The sequence below is a fragment of the Pinus tabuliformis genome, chromosome X (genome assembly GCF_031772625.1).
Source record: "Pinus tabuliformis cultivar Carrire ecotype Pingquan chromosome X, CPIR1, whole genome shotgun sequence".
Classification (NCBI taxonomy): domain Eukaryota; kingdom Viridiplantae; phylum Streptophyta; class Pinopsida; order Pinales; family Pinaceae; genus Pinus; species Pinus tabuliformis.
Window position 1 is genome coordinate 1,713,533,653 of NC_142308.1, and position 11,868 is coordinate 1,713,545,520.

The following is an 11,868-nucleotide window of genomic DNA, read 5'->3' on the forward strand; positions in this document are numbered from 1 at the left end:
TGCAACAAACACAAAGAATGATGCGCATAGCAGTAGAAGGCCCAACAACAGAAAATCTAGTAGAGGAAGTGCAACAGACCACGATATAGAGTTCTATTGATGTAGAAACATTGCAGGTTGAGTTCAGTGGCTTCAACACCAAGATCGAGGCACCAATTGAGTGACTCGAGGGTGAGTCACCATATTTGTGTTGGGGGCCTGTTAGGATAAGGTCCCCATGGTCAATTTTGGGTTAGTTTAACCAATTTTTGAGAAAGAGTTTGTAAAGAATGTAAAGTCTCTGCGAAATGTGGAAGTGGAGTGTGTAGCTAAGTAGGAAGCAAAGGGGCCTTAGGCCCTTGTTTTGGTAATTGGTAGGCTGGTTTTGAGACTCACCCATAGGCCGCGAGCCATGGTATTGTAAGAAAAAATGCTATATATATTTGAGTCATATCGAGACTAGATATAGAAAAAAGAGATAGAATATTTTGTTTTGGGAAAGTGCTAATGCAGGAAAGCTTTGTTTCCTGTACTTAGGCGAAAGGGGAAGAGTCCTTTAGCTGAGTTCACAGAGACCTTGGCAAGTCCGCAACTAAGTGCGTGGGCCCCTATAGCTGGGTGCATAGGGTGGAAGATTTTGTAAAGTTGAACACTAAATATAATAAATACCAATTTTGGAACAAATATCTTGCCTATGTGTATTATTCCTATCTCTATTCAAGTTATGCAGTATGGCTTAATGATATGTTTTATGTGAAATGAAGTGTAATTGCTATGTGAATCTATTGAACCTTTAATATTTAGGTATGAACAAAGTAATATTCTGTTTTTGCGAAGGTAAAGTTAAATATGTTATGATTTATTTTGAATCGGGTAGATCCGTGCGATGGCAGATCTAGGGTTACTATTTAGTGCGTGAAAGTGGATAGTCTATTTCTTTAGGGTCTATAAAGTCTGATCACAGACCTTCGCGAAGGTATAGAAGCCGTTTTCTTGGAGTTAAACTAGCAGACCATAGAAAGAGACAAACCTACAAGAGGGAATATTTGAGTGACAATGGGTTAAGATATCTTATCACACGATCTTTGGATGCAGAAACCTAGTTCTATCATCCCCCAATACTGCTTCTGGCGAGACTGCAACCTTCACTATGCAGGTTGTTGCCGAAAGGGCCGACAGTTAGGGTTTTTTTGGTTGGTGTGAACAACTCTGAACATGGGTGAGGCCCCCTTAAGCCAACAACATACTACCCCTAAGAAGATGGGAAGGTTGAAATCACTAACACGACATTGGAGAGCACTCTTACCAAAGTGGTTAGTCATAACAATGATCCAGGTGGATATTGGTGGCCACCTGCAAATTCCACTTGGACCCCCACCATTGTTTCTTTCATTTTATCAGTTTCTTTAATTGTAGCACAATTTAGTACTTTTAGTAGTTTTTCGGGTCCTAAACATCTGGAGCCATTTTGAGGCCCTAAACGACATTTTTTTGGAAATCTTGTACCAGCGATTTCGTAACTAAAATCCTCTTTTCCATCATAGTCCTTGGAGGGATCTTTCCAATAGGGTATCATGCATGTCAAAAAAATATAATATGACCAATTCGCAACCCTAGGAAGTTAGCTATCCAACGAACCCCAATGGGGCCCATAAACTCTTGGTGTTACATCTCCTCAGGTTAGGGTTTTGGTTGTTTAGGGTTTTCTCTTATTGTTCAATAATAAAAAGGTCCTTGAGCCTCATTGTAACACAGTTCAGAGGCATGTAGCCACCACATTTCTTCTCAAAGATAAGCCACCATCGCCCAAGCTAGTCTTATTTCCATTTTGTTTGTAAGCATATTTCAATATTTGATATTAATGAAATTAAGTGTTATTTCTACTACATCTTTATATTTATGGTTATATATGCAATTTGTTGCATTCCTATTTAAATCCAGATCAGTGGTATCAAAGTGGCCTTCTATTTCTCTGTTTTTCCTTGCATGTCCCCAACAAGGTCGGGATATAAGGAGTTAGGGCTTGAACTGGCTAAAACTTTGCAAGACCAGCCTCGCAAATCCCGACGGCCTCCCATGGTGAATGAAAAGAAAGCTGAGGGGGCAGGAGATCCTATCAAAGTCTTGCTCGAAGAAGCCCTCGAGTGACAAAGGAATGCGATGATGTACAACTTTGCCTAGATCCTTCAGCGACTACCCAAGGGCGATGCATCTACTTCCGGAAGATACTCTGCAAGCGCCATACCCTTTAAGGTATAAGTTAACTTTGACATTCCCATATTTGAGGGTCAGATAGATGCAGATGCTATAGATAATTGGTTAAATCTGTTAGAAGGATATTTTTCCATTCATGATTTTTCTAGCTAGGAAAAGATCACTTTTTCACTTCTCAAAGCAGCCCCCCATGTCAAGGATTGGTGGGAAACCTATTGTGAGTAGAAGGTTGAAAGTACAAACTCACTGTTTTCAGCCACACCCACTTGGAACTCATCTAGGATGCCATCAAGGAGCAGTACTACCCTATCGAGAGCTATGAGGATAAATACTTAAAGTGGACAATGCTGTGACGGGGAAGGGACCATGTGCCAAATTTTATCATGGACACACAGATCAAGCACACTCGCCAGCAGAATATCCAACTGTATTGAGTTTTCAAAGAAGGCCAACTCCTTCACTAGGGCAAGTGGCTCACTAGGGACCAAGTTCAACAAAAGTTTTCCCACCTCGTGGACGAACTCAAGCAATGGGGATCATTGCTTCCTAAAGGGGGAGGATTGATCCAGGTGGATATTGGTGGCCACCTACCAATTCCACTTGGACCCCCACCATTGTTTCTTTTAGTTTTTCAATTTCCTTAAATGTAGCACAATTTACTATTTTTAGCAGCTTTTCAGGTCCTAAACTTCCGGAGCCGTTTTGAGGCCCTAAATGATGTTTTTTTGACAATCTTGTACCAACAATATTTTCTTTGAAATCATCTTTTTTGTCATACTCCTCCGAGGGATATTTCCAACAGGGTATCATGCGCATCAAGTGGAGATAATATGACCAAGTCACGACCCTGGGAATTTTGTTGTCCAACTAACCCCAACGGGGCCCATAAACTCTTGGTGTTACATCTCCTCGGGTTAGGATTTTGGTTTTTTAGGGTTTTCTCTTTTGTTCAATAATGAAAATTCCCTTCAGCCTCATTGTAATGTAGTTAATAGGCATGTAGCCACCACATCTCTTCTCAGAGATAAGCTACCATCGCTTGAGCTAGTCTTATTTCCATTCTATTTGTAAGAATATTTTAGTATTTGATATTAATGAAATTAAGTGTTATTTCTACTGCATCTTTGTATTTATGGTTATATCTGTAATTTGTTGCGTTCCTGTTTAAATATAGATCAAGCAAAAAGGGCTAGCTAGAAAGACTTATTAAGGGAACTTGTTCCAACAACACTACTTTGAAAACCATCACTTGTTTCACCCCATATGAAGGCTTTATTTTCAATTTAATTTGAGTGAAACACACATAGTATGGAAGCATAGCTTTACATTGATTTAACTAAAGCATGGGATGATAGGCTACAATAATAGAAAGCAGTAGATGGGTATAGAATGTAGGCCTTGTTACACACTATAGTACTCAAATTTTAGAGAAAAGTATGGCATGAAAAGAAAATTAAAACAAAAGCCTTCCAAGAGGGTGATTGGGCCCTCCTATATGACTCTAGGTTTAAATATTTTAAGGGAGATCTCTTAACCAAATGGTTGGGGATTTAATGTGTTGAAAAGTGCTTTGGTAATGGATCAATCAAAATTAGGACTATAAATGAGGAACAAATTTCACTTCTAGTTAATTGATACCAGTTGAAATATTACAAGAGGCTCATCTCCAAGGTTGAGTTTAAAAATTCAATAAATAATGAATTGAATATCATTGAGAGCATGAAAGCTCCCAATCCATTCAGTCCCTGACCAACAAAAGAAAAATAAAAAGAAAAGAAAAAATAAAAAAATGTAACCTTAAGTGAAAACCTCCTTTGAGGCACTTGAGGGAGACTCACTAACTAAAAACCTCCATGATATAGTTTGTAAGTCAAAAGGGAAAAGAGAGAAAACATAAGAACTACATGTGAAAACCTCTTTAAAGGAATCTAAAGAAGACCCACTAAATGAAAATGTCCATGAGGCATTTTGTAAGCCCGAAAGGAAGAAAAAGAAAAAGGGAAAATAAATAAATAAATAAAAACTATTTTTGTCTCTCCTTGATTCATGTGTAGGTACCATGAGATACAACAACACAAATTGAATAGTCTAGACCGCATCAGTTGTCCAATACATCAACCCAAGCACTTCAAGATGGCTAAGGTGGCATCCCTACACCATCTCCCATTTTTCTTCATCATCCACCACATCAAGCATCAATCACCATCTCCTTCCCATACGCTTTCTCCAGTTTCCTTGAACTGTTACAAGAAAGTCCTATATTTCTACAAGAAATCTTATTTTTTAGAAACATCTACAAGCAAAGAATATTTTGGCATATGAACTGGCATTAGAGAAATTTTGAGGTATAAAATGGGCCTCCTAAGTATTATTATTAAATAATAGTGGAAATAATAAAATAAGGCAAGATTAGATCATCAAATTTTAGAGGGAAAAAAAGAAAAAAATACTTTTTTAAACTCATATTTTCAAATTATCTCCTTATGATTTTACTCAAATTTCAAGCGAGATTAATCATAATTTGAATGCATAATTCAATTCCTCATCCAATTATTACCCATGGTGCATACTTTTGATGCACCCTGCTACATGTTTTTTCATGTATTTCACATGTTTTCATGTATTTCTCATTTTTCATGTAGTAGGGTCCATCAAAAGTATGCAACATGGGTAGTACTTGGATGAGGATTAAATTCATCCAATAAGTGCCCTCTCTTGAAATTTGAGTAAAATCATGGGGAGATAAGCTGAAAATATGAGTTGATTTTTTTTTTAATTTTTTAATCTTTTTACTTTAATACTCCAAAAATGGTGAATCATGCCCTGTGGTTGACATCATTATCTTGAATCCTATTGGTTCTTATAAATTTTAGTTTGGTTTTATAACTTGGTTGTTAGGCTCATTTTAGACCTCAAAATTTCTCTAACGAGAAAGACACTAGGGGACCCTAGCACTTAATTATTTCATCATCATGCATCATAACCTAGTTTTCCCCTAATAATCACCATCTTTCACCATGAAACAACTCATTTCCTAAATTTTTTCTACCATAGTCACAATAGAATCCCTCTCCATCAACATCAACTAATTCTCCATAAATTACCAATTCACCATGCCACTTCAAAGGATTTTTCAGTGAGCATGGAGGACTTTTGTATCTATTGTAGGGGAGTACATAGTCCTGTACCATATTGCAAAAATTCTACAAGCTCAAGTTTTGGGATAGAAAAATTTCTCCTAAAGAAGATGACATCCTCCAACAAGATCAGTAACTCTAGACACTCTCTCCAACTTTGATGAAAGAGGCCTGAGTAGTTACATGATTCCCTATAGGTTGTTATATGATTACTTCTTCACCACACATCACATTGAAGGCACCTGTAAATGGAAAAACAACACTTTTCAACACCATTAAATGTAAGCATAAAGTATGAATCCTCTAGCACTTGCCCTCTGAATTCGTTCAAACATAGGATAAAATGTTCTTTGTTGAAAAGGAATAATTTAAATAGTTAGCCCAATTAACAAAAATCTTGACCAATTTAGTATACAACTAACCTTTATATGAAAGGCTGGTCCCATGTGTGGGGGACGAAAAATGAGAAAAAAAATTATCCTTAAAAAAGGTGGTCATTGTTATCAATGATGACTGGCTAAGGTGAATATACAGGAAACATGAGGATTTATGAGAGTAGGTTTGCACGTTGAGCCCTCCTCTTCTACTACCCAGACTCATATCTACTTAAATCGAGAGTTAACTCGAGCTCACCACCCATCCTCCATTCAACATTACGCATGCAAAAAATGATAAAGAGCCCATGATGATATTGTCAATCACTTTAGGAAGAGAAGTTACAGGTTGCAAAACTACGAGACTCGGGTTACAAAGCTACAAGAGATAGGTCACAAAACGCTACATAAGGCAAAGGGTTTGCTACAAGAAAAAAATGTGTTGTTGAAATCACTTGTAGATATCACCAAGCATGTTGTAAGAGGTTGGTACTGTCAAAAATATTTACATTTGAATTCATGATACCATCTTATCTTGCATTTTGCATTATCCTACTAGATACTAGTTTAGAATTATCAATTAGTTTTTTAGAATTCCTATACCATAACTGTCAAATAAGAAAAAATAAATTTTGCCAACTGCATACATGTTACCCTATTCTGATAGTTAAGAAATAAGGTTAGGTTTTCTTTCTTTTACAATTCTAGTTAGGTTGTATTACTTTTATAGGTGTAGAAAAACTAGAGCAACTTGCTACCACAAGAAAATCTATATCTTGTAGCAACAGAGAAACAATTCCTTCTTATATCTGAAAACTTATTAAATTTTGTCTAAATTTGTGAAATCAAACCCCAAACCTTTGAAAGGACTTTGTTATACAATATGGGGGGTGACTTTAACAGAAGGAAACCAATCGATACAATCAGAATTCACCAAAATCTTGAGCTTGTTACTATCTTAGAAAACTATCAATGGTTGGGATTCATGGAGAAACTCACAAGGTTTGGTGATGAGGATGCTATGAAATTTACAATGCATTTGTAGAATCCTGATGGTTAAGAACTATTCATTGTAGTTATGGCACTTGTGATCTATATTAATGAAGCATACATTAGTAGAGTCACCACTCTCCCTAGAAGGTTTCACTTGAATAAAGAAGAGAGACAAGAAGCCATTATTCTAAGGGAGCATTCTTATTACACAATGAGACACCTAATGAGGATAAAAATGGAATTAGAAGCGAGAGTCTACCTAGCCCGTGGGATGAGGTAGCCTATCACATTTTTAGATACATTTCCTATGAGGGTAAGTTAATTATATTGTATGCCTATCAATTTATATTATTATATCAACTATGATTACAAGCTCACCCTCCAACATCTCATTACCTATTGAGTATTCCCTACTCCCTTCTTCAATCCCTAAAGTAAATGAGAACCCAAACCCCTCCATACTCAACTTAACTCATGCCCTTCTTGTAAAATATCCTTAGGTAGTGGAAATTTGGATGAAAAGACAAGTGGAGGTCATCCTCAACTTTGAATACATTACATAATGTCAGGTGAGGAGAGCTCACAAAATCTTTCTAAATAATACGAAAATAATTTTCACATAATGTGAAAAATCATAGAATACCACTCACTTTATCGATTACAAGAAGAAATTGCCAAGACTCCCTTATATAAAAGAATTATCCAAATTCCTAGAGTCTAGTGGATTGGGGTAACAATCAATCCACCCTTGTTTTTGGGACTCCAACAACATCAGATTCATGAAGATGAATCTAAGGAATGGAAGTCCATAGAAGAAAATGTAGGTTTCCACCTAGTAGACATAACCATTTCTAGCTCATCTTGGGATGTCAAGCAGGATATTAGAGAGATGAATGAAAAATAGTAAAGGAAAAGAAGAAGAATTAGTTGCTCAAATGGCGAGAAATAGTTCTAGTGGGGGGTATGATGAGCCTCCTAAATATGTAAAACATAATGCCCATGTATCCACTCCTAGGAACATACAAACTATATTAGCTTTTTCAGTTAATGACATTCTTTCCTAACTTAATGAGATCTTAGGATTCAATGAGACTTTCATATTTTATGTTCCTTAACATGTCTACTGTGTATTATTTGAAGATATTTTGCACACATTTTGAGAATATATAGCTAGAGATATTTTCTCATCCTATTCTAGGTTGTATGAGGGTCTCAACTTAGCTAGATGAGAGTGTTTGATGGCACTTCCTACTACTACAAGGTGGCCTAGGAAGAAACATGCCCTTTTCTAGATATTTTTGGAGGGAAATGTAATCCTCCCCTCAAGGAGGTTGCCTCCTATTCATTGTATAAACAAGATACTCGAGTAACCCAATAGAAATGAAGATAAGAATGTGAAGAAGAGGGTGAAATTATAGATTTGTGTTTACAAGAAAGTTTTGTAACTCTGTAATGTACCAAAAAAAATTAACGGAAATGGTGTCCTATTTCAGCTCCTAGTTTGGATTTTTTCTAAGGGTTCTCAACTTCCTTCGATTAGGGCCCACCCTAGTTGTTATAGATCCCTCTTGTAATATTTCTATCAGTATTATGCATCTATTTACTTTCCCAAATAATTTATAAATGTTCCTTTTTATATCACTCATGCATGGTTAATTAGAAATTTTTAATTAACAAACATCTCTTATAGTTCTTATGATCACTACGTTAGAATATTTATATTAATTAGTTTCATTTCCACTTTGATTTTAATTCATTTTTCTTGTTGTCACACATTTGTTGTTCACTTTTTAATATTCATTATTTTCCTGCATGGTGTAACCTATTTTGTAGCTACATATAACACATAGATTTGGGATTTTCTAGGTTCAAATTGAAATGATTTGTTTCGATGCTTTGAATAGGTTTATTTTTTTATTTCCTAACATCTCCATAGCTTCCTTTCTTCTCAATATTTCATTTCGCTTGGTGACATGCTCATTGGACTATCTCCTATAGTAAAACATGGACTCTTGTAGCATTTTGTAACTAGCCTTTCAAACTCACTCAGAATTACAATAAATTCATGATTTGTATTCTTTGGTATATTACAACACTCCTAGAACCCTGATAATGGAACTTGGAGGTATAGATACCTTATGTATGCTTTTGATCGTTTTTCTTTATAAAATTTCTTTACGACAAATTAAGTTTTTCAGTTTAGGAAAAGTTAAAGACACTGCAACAAACACAAAGAATGATGCGCATAGCAGTAGAAGGCCCAAAGACAGAAAAGCTAGTAGAGGAAGTGCAACAGACCACGGTGTTGTAGGGAAAAGTAACCGACTCGGATGAACCTATCCCACTCTAAGGGTGATAGTTCCTTAGCAACAACTGTAAAACAAACTACTTAAGGTTTACTTCTTTATGAAAGCAAAAGAGAATTGAGAAATGCACTAACCGTTGCCTTGCGCTTAATGTCGAATCCAAACTCTTCTCTTTGGCCGCTTGCTCCTAGCTCCTTATTCTTTTGCTTGCCCAGCTACAATGAGATCCTGCAAAATAACAAAGAAGGAAACTACAAGAGGCATGCAATCATAACTGGTTCATGGATTAGTGTAAACCAAACATGCAATCATCACAATATATTATTGAAACAAGAGCACATAGAAGAACCTCAATAGCTTTTATTAATGAATAAGTAAAGGTTCTGAGAGTATTACAACCATTGAAGGCTCCAACCCAGCAACACCTCCCAGCAGAAAGAATTGCTCTTCTTCACCTCTCTCAAACAATCACCCAATAGCTCAATAGTGAAACCAACAGCATATCATTACTTTGCACAAAATTCCAGCCCCCTGAGCTCATAGGAGAGAGCTCAATATATAGATGAATTGAGAAGGGATGAGTCAGCTTGCAACTGATGTGTAGCTGCCTTGTGTCCTCTCTCTCTTCAGTTAATCTTTAGTTGATCTTCAGTTCTTGAGTCCACTTGGAGAACTTTGCTTCCACTTGGAGAAACAGAGCCTCTGACTCATCACAAGGCGAAATACCTAATCCAAGTGTCATTTTTGGAAGATTCCAAAGCAATGACTCATTGTGCCACTTGTCCCATCTCGCTCAGCGCAGGTGGCCTTTGTCCCACTTGCTTTGCAACGCAGGTACACCATGGAGCAACTGAGTTTCAGCGCAGAAACCTAGTGGAGCACCTGCTTTGATTTCAGGATTGCTTGTTTTTGAGTGTTTTCAGGTGGAGAACTGATCTGAGAGCTGTTGGTTTGCTGACCTTGTTCCTCTAGGGGTAGGAACATCATGTTTAGGGAACTTTGGATCCCTTGGATTATTGACAATTCATGCTTGTTGCTGTAAGGCACAAAATTGTCTATAACAGATGCCCCCTAAAGTATGAGGTCGTTTATCGGGTGAAATGCTTTATTGAGAGGATCCGAAGTTCATTCAATCTGCTGAGAAGTGTCCTGTCATAAGATACAATACAATACATTATTTTTCATACATTTTCATGATCTAGCTGAGGCGGGCATTCCCATGCTCAGCTTTATAAATACATTTCGGTACATAGAACAGACGATCGTCTGATTGTAGACTGATAATTCTCTGCTGAAATTATCATCCTTTGAGAAGGATGATCATCTACTGTAATGATGTACATATCAAATGTCTTTATGTCCTGAATATATATCGCAGCCCGGATGGATGAAACTAGATCCGGGGTCTTCAATCTCTTCCAATCTTCACTCGATGTACAAGTCGATCCATGTGAGAATTTCTTGAAGTCGAACATGGAAAGACATCACTTGATTACCGGTCAATGATGTAAACCGTTAACAAGCGCGAGAGGAATCACCGATAAGGATGATGACCCTCAAGGTACGACAGTACAATCCACATGGTGGGAATAAAGGACTTGACGTCGACCACCATGCAAAATCTTCTGGTCGAAGGTCATTGATGTATACCTGTCGCCGGAAGTGAGAAACTTGCCATTGAGGCATGCAAGCTTCAAAGTACTGAAGGGGGTGTTCCTAGATCAACTCCTTGGATAATGAGCTGATGTCGACAAGGAGCGATCCGTCAAAGGAGGGCCTTAATGAATCCCACATCAGTGACACGGAACGGAGCTAGTGATTGTGATGAGGTGAAAACAAACTGTGATGTATGATTCAGGGTGGCGGTCATGAAGTGGATGAAGGATAATGTATGGCAGCGGGTGGAACACGGTTGACTCTTTGCAGAACCACATCTCTTGAACATATAACGACACTGATGTGATGGATTGGTAGCATTACCCCAATTGCGGATGGTGTGGCGAGGACCATGGTTATGAGACCGGTGAATGAAACAACCCAACCCGATGTGATACGGAGGACAAAGTGTCATGTTCAAGAGCGACTTGCTACCATTAATGCTGTGAGGTTCTCCCAATTTTTCCCCAGTCATTGCTGACCAGTACCTCTTTATTTTTTTCAAGCTTGAGGAGGATAACATATGCTTGTTCTATAACCTACCCTTCGGGCAAGCCCATCGCTATGTTTTAACGAGCCTAGCGATAGGGAAACTCGTTCTCGTCTAAAGACAAGTTTGTCGCTATTTAATCATTTTAACGAGTCTAACAACAAAGAAAACTCGGTCCTTTTCATTTTTAGAGAGTCTGAAAAGGTACGAAAAGTTAACTCCAAAATTCTTTTTTCGTCTTCTAATCCCTTAAGTCCGAAAAAGTATAAAACAATACAGAAGGGATGAATTTTCGATTTCTTTAACGAGCCGAACAAGACAAGCGCTCGATCTTTTTGTGCAATAATCCCTCAGGTCCAAAAAGATTAAAATCTAGAGGAGGGATAGCTCTTCTTGTCCTTTAACGAGCTGGAAGGCCAAAACTCGGCAAACTTTTCATATTTTACGAGTCAGTGAAAAGAGCTCAAAGAAGACTCGTCTTTTGAGGAACGAGTGATGAACAGGGATAGCAGCAGATTCCAGGTACAGGTTGGAATTCTCCAATCACGGCAGTGTCACAAGGATGGCTAAGTGAAATCACTCTTCGCAGCTGTTCCTCAAAATGGGTAAACACACATATGGAGGTGAACGATTGGCCAAATGAACGGATGGAGGTGAAAACACGACCAAGGGCTTTTAAAACGGCTTTCAAAGGTTACATTTCTCCAGGTTATTTACCG